An 11,474-nucleotide genomic window follows, 5' to 3' on the forward strand; every position below is an offset into this window, starting at 1 on the left:
AAAAAAAAAAAAACATTTGCCACTTTTTTCCTATACCACCCCTTTAATTGAAGTTCACTTTGGTCCCAGGCCTTCTTTTCATTCTATACTTTCTTTTCAAGGATGTCTAATTCCAATACATCACCTCAATTATTATTAATTATTTTCTTCAATAAATTATATGCTTATGTCTCTCACATCTCTGGGCAAGATGTCACCTTTGAATTCTAGGTCTGTATATCTCCCTGCTTAATCCATAGCTTTTCTTGGTAGACTCTCCAGTTCCCCCATCCTCATCCCACTACCACATGTGCACATACACAAACTGGTAATCATTCTCCACCATCTCCTATCTGGATAGTCATGGTTGCACAGACCAGAAACCTACCTTACTACCCGTACCCAGTATTTTAAATTCCCATCTTTACCTCCTAAAGATCCCTCAAATCCATCTACTTCTGCCTTTATTACCCTTTGGCTCAAAAGATGGCTCAATTTACCATCTTCATTTCCCTGGACTACTGCAATTACCTTCTAACTGGTTCTCTTCCATTCTGCCACTTTAATTCTTACTTATCCTTCAAAGCTCATTTCAACAAAAAGTTGGGCCAGGCGTGGTGGCTCACACCTGTAATCCCAGCACTTTGGGAGGCCGAGGCGTGTGGATCACGAGGTCAAGAATTCAAGACCTGCCTGGCCAAGATGGTGAAACTCCATCTCTACTCAAAATAAAATAAAAATTTAGCCAGGCATGGTGGTGTACGCCTGTAATCCCAGCTACCTGGGAGGCTGAGGCAGGAGAATTGCTTGAATCTGGGAGGCGGAAGAATTGCTTGAATCCAGTAGGCAGAGGTTGCAGTGAGCCAAAATCGTGCCACTGCACTCCAGCCTGGGCGACAGGGCAGGATTTGGTCTCAAAAAAAAAAAAAAAAGTCAGCTGGGCACGGTGGCTCAGACCTGTAATCTCAGCACTTTGGGAGGCCGAGGCGGGTGGATCACGAGGTCAGGAGTTCGAGACCAGCCTGGCCAAGATGGTGAAACCCTGTCTCTACTAAAAGTACGAAAATTAGCCGGGCGTGCTGGCGGGCACCTGTAATCCCAGCTACTCGGGAGGCTGAGGCAGGAGAATCAGTTGAATCCAGGAGGTGAAGGTTGCAGTGAGCCGAGATTGTGCCACTACACTCCAGCCTGGCGACAGAGCGAGACTCCGTCTCAAAAAAAAGATGGTGAAACCCCGTCTCTACTAAAACTACAAAAATTAGCCAGGTGCGGTGGCAGGCACCTGTAATCCCAGCTACTCGGGAGGCTGAGGCAGAAGAATTGCTTGAACCCAGGCAGCAGAGGTTGCAGTGAGCCAAGATTGCACCACTGCACTCCAGCCTGGGTAACACAGCGAGATTCCGTCTCAAAAAAAAAAAAAGAAAAAAGAAAAAAGTTTCCCTTGATTTCCCAGACTAGTAACAGCTAAAATTTTTGAATGTACATTACATGCCAGGCACTCTTCTAAGCAATGAAAATGTATTAATATACTTTTCTTCCTTTTTTTTTTTTTTTTTTTTTGAGACAGGGTATCATTCTGTCACCCAAGCTGAAGGTGGCACCATCTCGGCTCACTGCAACCTCTGTCTCCCAGGCTCAAGCAATTCCTCTGCTTCAGCCTCCCAAGCAGCTGGGACAACAGGCACATGCCACCACGCTTGGCTAATTTTGCATTTTTGGTAGAGACAGGGTTTTGCCATGTTGCCCAGGCTGGTCTGGAACTCCTGGCCTCAAGTAATTGGCCTGCCTCAGCTTCCCAAAGTGCTAGGATTACTTTGGCATGACACAGCTCCCGGCCTCTTATTTAATTTTCTTAACAAGACTAAAATAACTATCTCTATTTCACAGATGTGGAAACTGAGGCACAAAGAGATAATACCTTGCCCAATATCCTACAGCTAGTGAAAAGTAGTACCAGATTCAAATTTAGGCAGTGTAGCTCCAGAAGACACACTCTTAACCACCTTACTATACTATGCTCTAGGTTACATGCCCCATTATAAATTGTCTTATAACATCCAGTACTTCTCCTTTGTTGTAAAGATTGAATAACTGATTATATAATTGTTTGATGTCCACTCTCTCTCCCCCATTAGAATGCAAGTTCCACAAGGGTAAGGGCTTGTCTATGACTTGTCCATTACAGTATTCCCTTTGCTTATCGGGTGGTAATGGGCATTCAATGTATTTTTGTTGAAGGAATGCACTGAATTTCCAGTTGAAGGTGTGTGGGAGAGAAGTTTCTGAGCCAAAGCAACGGCTTCCCTCACTCAGACTGCATGACAACAAAAGGGCAGTAGCACAGTTTCCTACCAGAAACATTCAGAAGAAGTATCATAAAATTACAAGCACCTTCACTTTTGAGTAGCTATGGCAGACACAGCTTTTACATAAAGCAAAAGGGGTTGTATGGCACTACACATGAAAGACTGTTTTCTAGAGTGAGGTACTCGCTGTTGACAGTAATGAAATGTTAGTTACCCCGTCAGGGTTAGGTTCCAGCTGTGGCAAGAAGTGAACGGATGACACTATATCCTTTTTTGTTTGTTTGTTTGAGACAGGGTCTCCCCCTGTTGCCCAGGTTTGAATGCAGCAGCACGATCTCAGCTCACTGCAACCTCCTTCTCCAGGGTTCAAGTGATTCTCCCACTTCAGCCTCCTGAGTAGCTGGGAGTACAGGCACACACCACCACATCTGGCTAATTTTTGTATTTTTAGTACAGACGGGGTTTAACCATATTGGTCAGGCTGCTCTCAAACTCCCAACCTCAGGTGATCAACTTGCCTCAGTCTCTCACAGTGCTAGGATTATAGGCGTGAGCCACTGCGCCCAGCCGGATAACACTATATCCTTATGACTCAAAAATAGAGCATGGATTCTTTTTTTTTTTCCTAAGTCAACCTCATTGTAGATTTTTTTTTTTTTTCCAGTAAAACCCTCAAGTTTTGGCCTAAGTCTTAATACAGAAAATAAGAGCCTAATCTTTGGGGAACATTAGACTTAGGTCAAGTTTGGACTGGATCTGGAAAAGTTGCTCTTCACTGGCTCATGGTCACTAAGGTGAAAATAATACTCTGTGTTCTAGATGAGAAATCTCTAACTGGGCCAATGTTCACCTTATACTACCACTTTTGAGGATCCAACATAAGTAACAATATATGTTAATTTAGGTAACAGATTCCTGTCCTCTTCATGCTCCCCCACATACATTCCTGCATGTCCTATTTTAACTGAGCCAAGTACACATAAATTTGTTCAGCCTAATAGAAATATATAAATATTTACTTAATAACCAGAGGCTATACGGAATTGTTTTCACTGCAACCATTATGCTAAAAGAGTATGTGTGGGAGGAGAAACACCATAAAACACTGTTATTACCAGACTTGTGCCTAAAAAGTGACCCCAGTGACATGGGATTCATGAAATTTTAATGGGCTAAACTGACTTGCATTGGCTAAAAAAGTGAGTTATATGCAAGACTGACCAAGTCATTTTCCCCTGTACAGCTTAAAGTATTTCACATAATCTTATCTTCAAAATAACTGAGTTAAATAAAAGAAACAAACTATTCTTTTTCGTTTTAACAGAGATACAAAGACATAAATAAATCTTACATTCTCAAGGTTCTACAATTTTCAAAGGCACAGCTTTAACAGGCTACTGAATACCTACCTGTCTAGTGCTGTGGTCAAAGACAGTTTGCACACAGGGGTCAGCACTGAACTTTTTTTTGTTTTTTGAGACGCAGTCTCACTCAGTCACCCAGGCTGGAGTGCAGTGGCTCAATCTCAGCTCACTGAAAGCTCCGCCTCCCAGATTCAAGCGATTCTCCTGCCTCAGCCTCCTGAGTAGCTGGGACTACAGGCACGCGCCACTACACCCAGCTAATTTTTTTTTTTTTTTTAATTTTTAGTAGAGACGGAGGTTTCACCATGTTGGTCAGGCTGGTCTCAAACTCCTGACCTCATGATCCGCCCGCCTCCCCCTCCCAAAGTGCTGGGATTACAGGCGTGAGCCACTGCACCTGGACCAGCACTGAACTTTTAAAAGGAGGGAGGCTGGGCTGGGCACGGTGGCTCACACCTGTAATCTCAGTACTTTGGGAGGCCGAGGCGGGCAGATCACGAGCTCAGGAGATCAAGACCATCCTGGCTAACAAGGTGAAACCCCGTCTCTACTAAAAATACAAAAAATTAGCCAGGCGTGGTGGCGGGCACCTGTAGTCCCAGTTACTCGGGAGGCTGAGGCAGGAGAATGGTGAGAACCCGGGAGGCGGAGCTTGCAGTGAGCCGAGATCGTGCCACTGCACTCCAGCCTGGGCGACAGAGCAAGACTTCATCACAAAATAAATAAATAAAATAAAATAAAAGGAGGGAGGCTGGATAATAAATGGGGCTTTGAAGTCAGACCAGAGTTCCTCCTACTCTTGGTTGTGTTACTAACCTCACAGTCTTTTTTTATTTTCCCTGTAAAATGAAACTAGCAGCACATACATTTCAGTTATTCTTAAAAGATAACATACAATGTTTGGCACATAGTAGGCAAATAAAAAGGAATTTATTATTCTCCATCCAATATCTTAAAACAGTACCACTGAAGGCTTCTCTCAAAGCAAAATTACTCCTCAGAGACTTGGCAGAGCTGATCTGTTAGGCAGAATGGAGGGATACCGAAATAGATGTAAAAGTTGCACAATTAGAATGGCAGGACTGCTGGGCAGGATGAAAGGACTCCAGAACTACCGTGCTGAGAAAGCAGCACAAGTCTTTAACATCATAACCATGAAACAGATTTCAACCAGCACTTGTGATCTAGAGTAACATCCCAGGTAATTCAACTAATCACTTTTAGTTTGTGGGAATATGTCAGTGTCTATTTCTTAAGTATTCCATTTACTTCACAATACCTGCTTGTGGTAACTTTTAGTTTCCAACTGACTAGACTGTCCCTTGGTAGTTCACATGCCCAGATCCAGCTTACTTAGCTTTTGACTCCCATGACTTTCGGGAGCGTAGTGAAAGGAAGTAACCATTGCCTACACTATATATTTAAATTTTCATTTAAAAAAGCAGTCATATTTGTAAAACAGGCGAAAGCACTACATTTTATAGGAGAATTGATATGCAAATTAAGGAAGAACTGACTAATGTGCCCCAGACCCAGGAAGGGGAGGAAAAACAAGAATGACTGGGTACTGAGTAGAAGAAATGAAAAATACTGAGTAAAAGTTCAATGTTCATGCAACTTGCTAGCCCCTATTCAAAAATCCACTAATTTGTGCAGCAGCAATAGAAAATGAAAAAAAAGATGAAAAAATTCAAAAATCCAGAAACATCTTACCATTAGTGATGTTTACTTAGATAGATGTGTATCTGATAAAATCATGTTCCATACACGAAATTCTGTTATGATTTGGGTCTATCTAAATAGACAGCCAAACTACAGAAATCACTGGTTTCTTCTAGAACTAACCAAAAAGAAATTCCCATATCACTAATATGACAATGTACTTCTGAATAACCATGTCCCAAAGAAATAAGCCCCAAAGATATAGTGCATCCCCAAAGTATGTGGAAGAAAAAAAGAAAGCAGGAAATTCCAAAGGTTTCTATAATACAAGAGACAATCTGAGAAACCTTAAACATTTTACAACTCTCAGCTGAGCACTGTGACATGGGCCAGCCTGTAACCCCAGCTACTTGGGAGGCTGAGACGGGAGGACTACTTGGGCCAAAAAGTTTGAGGTTGCAGTGAGCTATAATTGCACCACTGCGCTCCAGCCTACATAACAAACAGAGTAAGATCCTGTCTCTTAAAAAAAAAAAAAAAAACAAAAAAAAACAAAAAAAAAACAGAAAAAAAGAAAAAAAAAAGTGTAAGACCTTATAGCTGTTGAGTATCCTTCTTCTCAAATAAAATTAAGAATTCAGTTAATATATATCCTTTATTGGAAAGCTACTGACATAGTCTTAGAAGAATTACAGACTCTGAAAACAAAAAGGTGTTATTAGGAAATTACTAATCACTGGAATATTCAGACATTACCCAAAGGATTGGCACTATCACATTTAAGGTGCTAACATACAAGGGAGCAATGAAGCACAGTCCTGGAAATTATCTGGTAATTTCAGTAGCATGCTATTTAATTATCTTTTTTAAATGAAATAAACAACAAATAAAATGAAGTCATATACAATAAATATCTATGGAAATATTAATATACAAAGGAAAGAAAATCAGGGATATTTCACTCCTTAAATGACAAGGTCAACCCTTTCTTAATAATTACACATAACAGTAAATCATAGTTCTGGAAACTCTTTCCAAACAAACTAGTGAGAACATACTACAGGAGAATCTGAATTTGAAGAGGTTAGAATGTTGTCTAAGATCCCTACACTGCTCCACTGCTTAAAATATATTTCTAGATCTTTCCCTGCTGAAGACTAACGTAAAAGTAATTATCAGCAGAGCGCGGTAGCTCACACCTGTAATCCCAGCTCTTAGGGAGGCAGAGGCAGGAGGATAGCTTGAGCCTAGGAGTTTGAGACCAGCCTGGCCAACATAGTGAAACCCCAACTCTACTAAAAATACAAAAATTAGCCGGGCATGATGGCATGCGCCTATAGTCCCAGCTACTCGGGAGGCTGAGGCAGGAGAGTCACTTGAACCCAGGAGGCGGAGGTTGTGCTGAGCCAAGATCGCCCCATTGCACTCCACCCTGGGCAACAGAGACTCTGTCTCAAAAAAAAAAAGTAATTATCTATGCCAGGCTAATTTCTATCTATGACTGCTGGAATTTTTATTATCCTCTACCATACAATTAACGGGTAGAAATTACGAGCTTTAAGTCTCCTGCTGCAACCTGAAGGCAACAAATAAGATATTTTGAAGTTGACCATTTTGCTTCATGTAACATTAACAAACTAAGGGCCTAGTGAAGGATGGAAACTATATAATTAATAATAAAAGGGCAAAAGAAATGTTACCTAGAGGACAGCTTAATGAGAAACCTCAGAGATTAAGATACTTTGTAGTTTAAACGTAAAACATTAAGTAACTACAAAGAGGTGGACTTATTTTACAATACAAATACAATGAAAACTTTAGAGTTTCATTTAAAGTTTACTCACCCACAAAACTGAGAGATTAAAGGAGAAAAAGGTTATCCAAGACAAAATCTAGAATGCAGTAAATGTTTTGTTGTCGTTTTGAGATGGAGTCCCGCTCTGTCACCAGGCTACAGTGCAGTGGCGCGATCTCGGCTCACTGCCATCTCTGCCTCCCCAGTTCAAGCGATTCTCCTGCCTCAGCCTCCCGAGTAGCTGGGCCTACAGGACTGCGCCACCACGCCCAGCTAATTTTTGTGTTTTTTTAAGTAGAGACGGAGTTTCACCATGTTGCCTAGGATGCCCGCCTTGGCCTCCCAAAGTGCTGAGATTACAGGAGTGAGCCACTGCACCTAGCCAGAATGCAATAAATGTTAAATAAACTTTAAGTAAAAGAAAACTTCAGGCCAGGTGTGGTGGCTCACACTTGTAATCCTAGCACTTTGGGAGTCCGAGGCAGGCAGATCAGCCTGAGGTCAGGAGTTTGAGACAAGCCTGGCCAACATGGTGAAACCCTGTCTCTGCTAAAAATACAAAACATTAGCCGGGCGTTGTGGCACACGCCTTAACCCCAGCTACTTGGGAAGCGGAAGCAGGAGAATCACTTGAACCCAGGAGGCGGAGGTTGCAGAGAGCCGAGATCGCGCCACTGCACTACAGCCTGGGTGACATAGGGAGACTCATCTCAAAAAAAAAAAAAAAAAAAAAAGAAAACTTCATACAACAACCTCATTACATAGAGATACAACTGTCAGCCGGGCGCAGTGGCTCACGCCTGTAATCCCAGCGCTTTGGGTGGCTGAGACAGGCCGATCACGAGTTCAGGAGTTAAAGACCAGCCTGGCCAATATGGTGAAACCCTGTCTCTACTAAAAATACAAAAATTAGCCGGGCGTGGTGGTGCGCACCTGTAGTCCCAGCTACTCAGAAGGCTGAGGCAGAAGAATCGCTTGAACTGGGAGGCAGAGCTTGCAGTGAGCAGAGATTGCACCACTGCATTCCAGCCTGGGTGACACAGCGAGACTCCGTCTCAAAAAAAAAAAAAAAAAAAAAATACAACTGTCAGGCTGGGTGTGGTAGCCCACACCTGTAATCCCAGCACTTTGGGAGGCCAAGGTGGGAGGATCACTTGAGCCGAGGAGTTCAAGACCAGCTGGGGCAAGATGGACCCCCGTCTCAGAAAGAAAGAAAGACAGAAAGAAAAGAAAGAAAGAAAGAAGAAAGACAGACAGACAGACAACTCTCATTTGGGTACTAGGTACCAAAGAAAGACCACATCTTGAAAATTAGATTCCCTAAAAGGTTTCAATTTTCACGAGGTCAGGAGTTAAAGACCAGCCTGGCCAATATGGTGAAACTACTAAAAATACAAAATTTACATTCCCTAAAAGGTTTCAGCTAAACAGAAGCAAAAACATACAATGTCAGTGAATTAAGCGAAAAGGAAAGTGCACAAAATCACAGGAAGATGAAAAGATCACCACTTGGTGAGACAAAAGAATAAAAGATCATAGATCATGAAAGACGGGATATAAAAAGTTAAAGTGAGATAAGAAACATGATAGTCTATCAACTGCTAAAGGTAAAATAGTAAATATTATACCACAATGGTCACAGTAATGTAAGGACAGGTCACGCGAAGACCTGCAGGTCAAGGACTTGCTCAAATGCAACTCCAGAAGTAGAGTGATTCTAGAGGTGAAAGTGGAGTCTCGGGAGAAATGTTTGTCTTCTGTTTTCCTCCCAAGTATTAGGCTCAATGTAAGCTCAGAAGATAGCTCAACTCTTCCAGAGCTGTAGACAAACAGTTCACTAAAGCATTTAGCATTCATCTGAATGTTAGTCCTTTCACAGATGAGAATATCAAATCTTATTTCTTCAGTAAGCAAACACAGTTTTGATACCCACAAATTAATCTTACGTGGTAGTTTTGCTTAGAAAAGTGGCTCATGCCTGTAATCCCAGCACTTCGGGAGGCCGAGGTGGGAGGATCTCGAGGTCAGAAGTTCAAGACCAGCCTAGCCAATACGGTGAAACCCCGTCTCTACTAAAAATAAAAAAAAAAAATTAGCCGAGCGTGGTGGCGGGCGCCTGTAATCCCAGCTACTCAGAAGGCTGAGGCAGGAGAATTACTTGAGCCTGGGAGGCGGAGGTTGCAGTGAGCCCAGATCATGCCATTGCACTCCAGCCTTGGTGACAGAGCAAGACGCCGTCTCAAAAAAGAAAAGAAAAGAAAACTGACAAAACCAAAAGAGCAGATGCACAGGACAGATCAAACATGGAGAATACAAAAACTGTTCAAGTACTCATACACTGTTCCATTATATCCCTTATCCCAATCCATTACTCCTTTGCTATTTCACTCCGGCTGTGTCGCCCAGGCCGGAATGCAGTGGCACGATCTTGGCTCACTGCAATCTCCACCTCCAGGGTTCAAGCGATTTTCATGCCTTGGCCTCCCATGTAGCTGGGACTACAGGCGCACATCACAATGCCCGGCTAATTTTTTTTTTTGGTATTTTTTGTACTTTTAGAGACGGGGTTTCACCATGTTGGTCAGGCTGGTCTCGAACTCCTGACTTCAAGTGATCCGCCCGCCTCCACCTCCCAAAGTGCTGGGATTACAAGCATGAGCCACGGCGCCTAGCCCACTATTTCAGTTTTAAACCTTCTCCCAAGCCTGTCTCTTCACACTTGCCTACTCTCTCTTTGGCCAATGTCTTTCACTTGCCTTCAGATCCACTGACGCGCCTCTCTTGCAACAGAAGGTCTTCTTACATGGAAAATGTTTTTCTTATCATAACTATTTTTTTTAAGGGTTGGGATAATTCCAAAGTACTTGAAATAAGTTTCTCACATCTTGCTCTATGAGGTTGACTAGAATTTGTTCTGAAACCTACTGGGTGACCAATACAAAAGAAATTCCTAAACAGAAGACACGATCTAATTAACTAACACACGACACTATCCAAATCACAAACTCACTTTCGATATGTAATGTGCCCCACACCAGATGACTTCAGCAGATGCTAACCTAGGCTGAGAATCCTTGACTGAGTCGACAAACTCAGAAAAGCATGGAGATGAAACGATCTGTGGACGATGGTGTGACGGTAGGATGCAGCAGACACTGACAAGGCGCTCCCCTGGCTTGTGTTTGGGGCGCTCCGCTGTTTATTCTTTAATAGAAAAAGACAGAGTTCTAAATCTTTGACTTCTGGCTCACTTTGCTTAGCATACAAGAGATCGGTCCACTATATACCTTTTCTGTGAAGACCCTAATCGCTTCAAGACTGTCTCTTAAAAAGCAAGAGACTGCTGCATTTGCACAGCTGCTAGAGGGAAATTCCCTGCGACACTAGAGACAGGTAAATAAAGAAACTGCATTCGCTCCAAGGCAGGGGGAGGGGTCTTCTATCAGTGAAGAGTTTACATAATGCAACGGAAAACCAGTGAGCTCTGCAGACCTGTCAAGGAAGATGCAAGGCTTGAGCTCCTCTCTTCCCACCGTCTCTAAACATTCTCCAACAGCCTGCTCTTCACTCCCAGGAGACACACAGAACTTACACCTGAGAATGAGTAACAATCTGCATACGCTTACCCCATGCTTTCCTACCCACCTTTATTATTAAAATACAGAAGAAAAAAGAAAAATAAAAAGAAGTAGAAAACCCTAACCACCTATTTCTGAATCCAAAGTATGGAGTAACCAAACGGGGCCAGGGAGTTTTCCCTTCTCTGAAGAGAGAACAAGGCGCCGCCTCCAATCTACACTACGCCCAGTAATGCAATGACAAGCCCTGAAAACTCCACAGCGTCCCAAGCAGTCCCTCGCGGCTCGGCCCGGCTCGGACCCCGCGGCCCGGCAGCCACTCTCTCCCCCAGCCTCTCACAAAGGAGACTAGTTCAGTCCGGAGCATCACCCCGCACCTGATCCCTCACAACTCGGGGGCGAGCAGGGGGTGGAAGAGAGAGGAGGAGGAGTTACTTAAATCAAATCTCTGAGAGCCTCAGCTTTTGCTGACTCCTGGCCCAGCACTGAGGAGCGGGTGTGAGCGGGAAGCCTACCTGTGCAAGTCCTGGTGCTTCCTTTCCAGGCAGCGTTTCAACTCACCCTCTCCGAGAACAAGGCGCCTTCCGGCGGAGCATGGCCAGCCCTCGCCTCAATCTAGCTTGCTAGTAGTCCATTCTCCCTAGGCTCCGCCCCCTTGCGCTCCCATCCGCCAATGGCAGCACCGAAGCCCGGCCTCTTCCAGAGAGCTAGTGTGAGCGCCATCCAGGAAGTCTCTTGAGGGTGGAAGGTCCTAGGAGGATGAGACGGGTACGTAGGCGACCACAAATAT

At 43.5% G+C, this 11,474-nt stretch overlaps 1 protein-coding gene across 16 annotated transcripts in view; it reads right to left on the reverse strand.

Annotated features, from left to right (window-relative positions):
• CHD8 (chromodomain helicase DNA binding protein 8) overlaps nt 1-11,435 on the reverse strand; it is a 71,573-nt gene extending 60,138 nt beyond the window's left edge. For 5 of the 16 annotated variants that reach the window (XM_063644654.1, XM_063644653.1, XM_063644652.1 and 2 more), the window contains exon 1: nt 11,200-11,317. The gene's annotated coding sequence lies outside the window, so the exon portion shown is untranslated. Of the gene's footprint in view, nt 1-11,199 lie in introns of all 16 variants that reach the window. The other 11 variants (XM_063644663.1, XM_063644657.1, XM_063644649.1 and 8 more) reach the window with 4 other exon arrangements.
• Nucleotides 11,436-11,474: the final 39 nt, after the last annotated feature.

Source organism: Symphalangus syndactylus, chromosome 8, assembly GCF_028878055.3.
Source record: "Symphalangus syndactylus isolate Jambi chromosome 8, NHGRI_mSymSyn1-v2.1_pri, whole genome shotgun sequence".
Classification (NCBI taxonomy): domain Eukaryota; kingdom Metazoa; phylum Chordata; class Mammalia; order Primates; family Hylobatidae; genus Symphalangus; species Symphalangus syndactylus.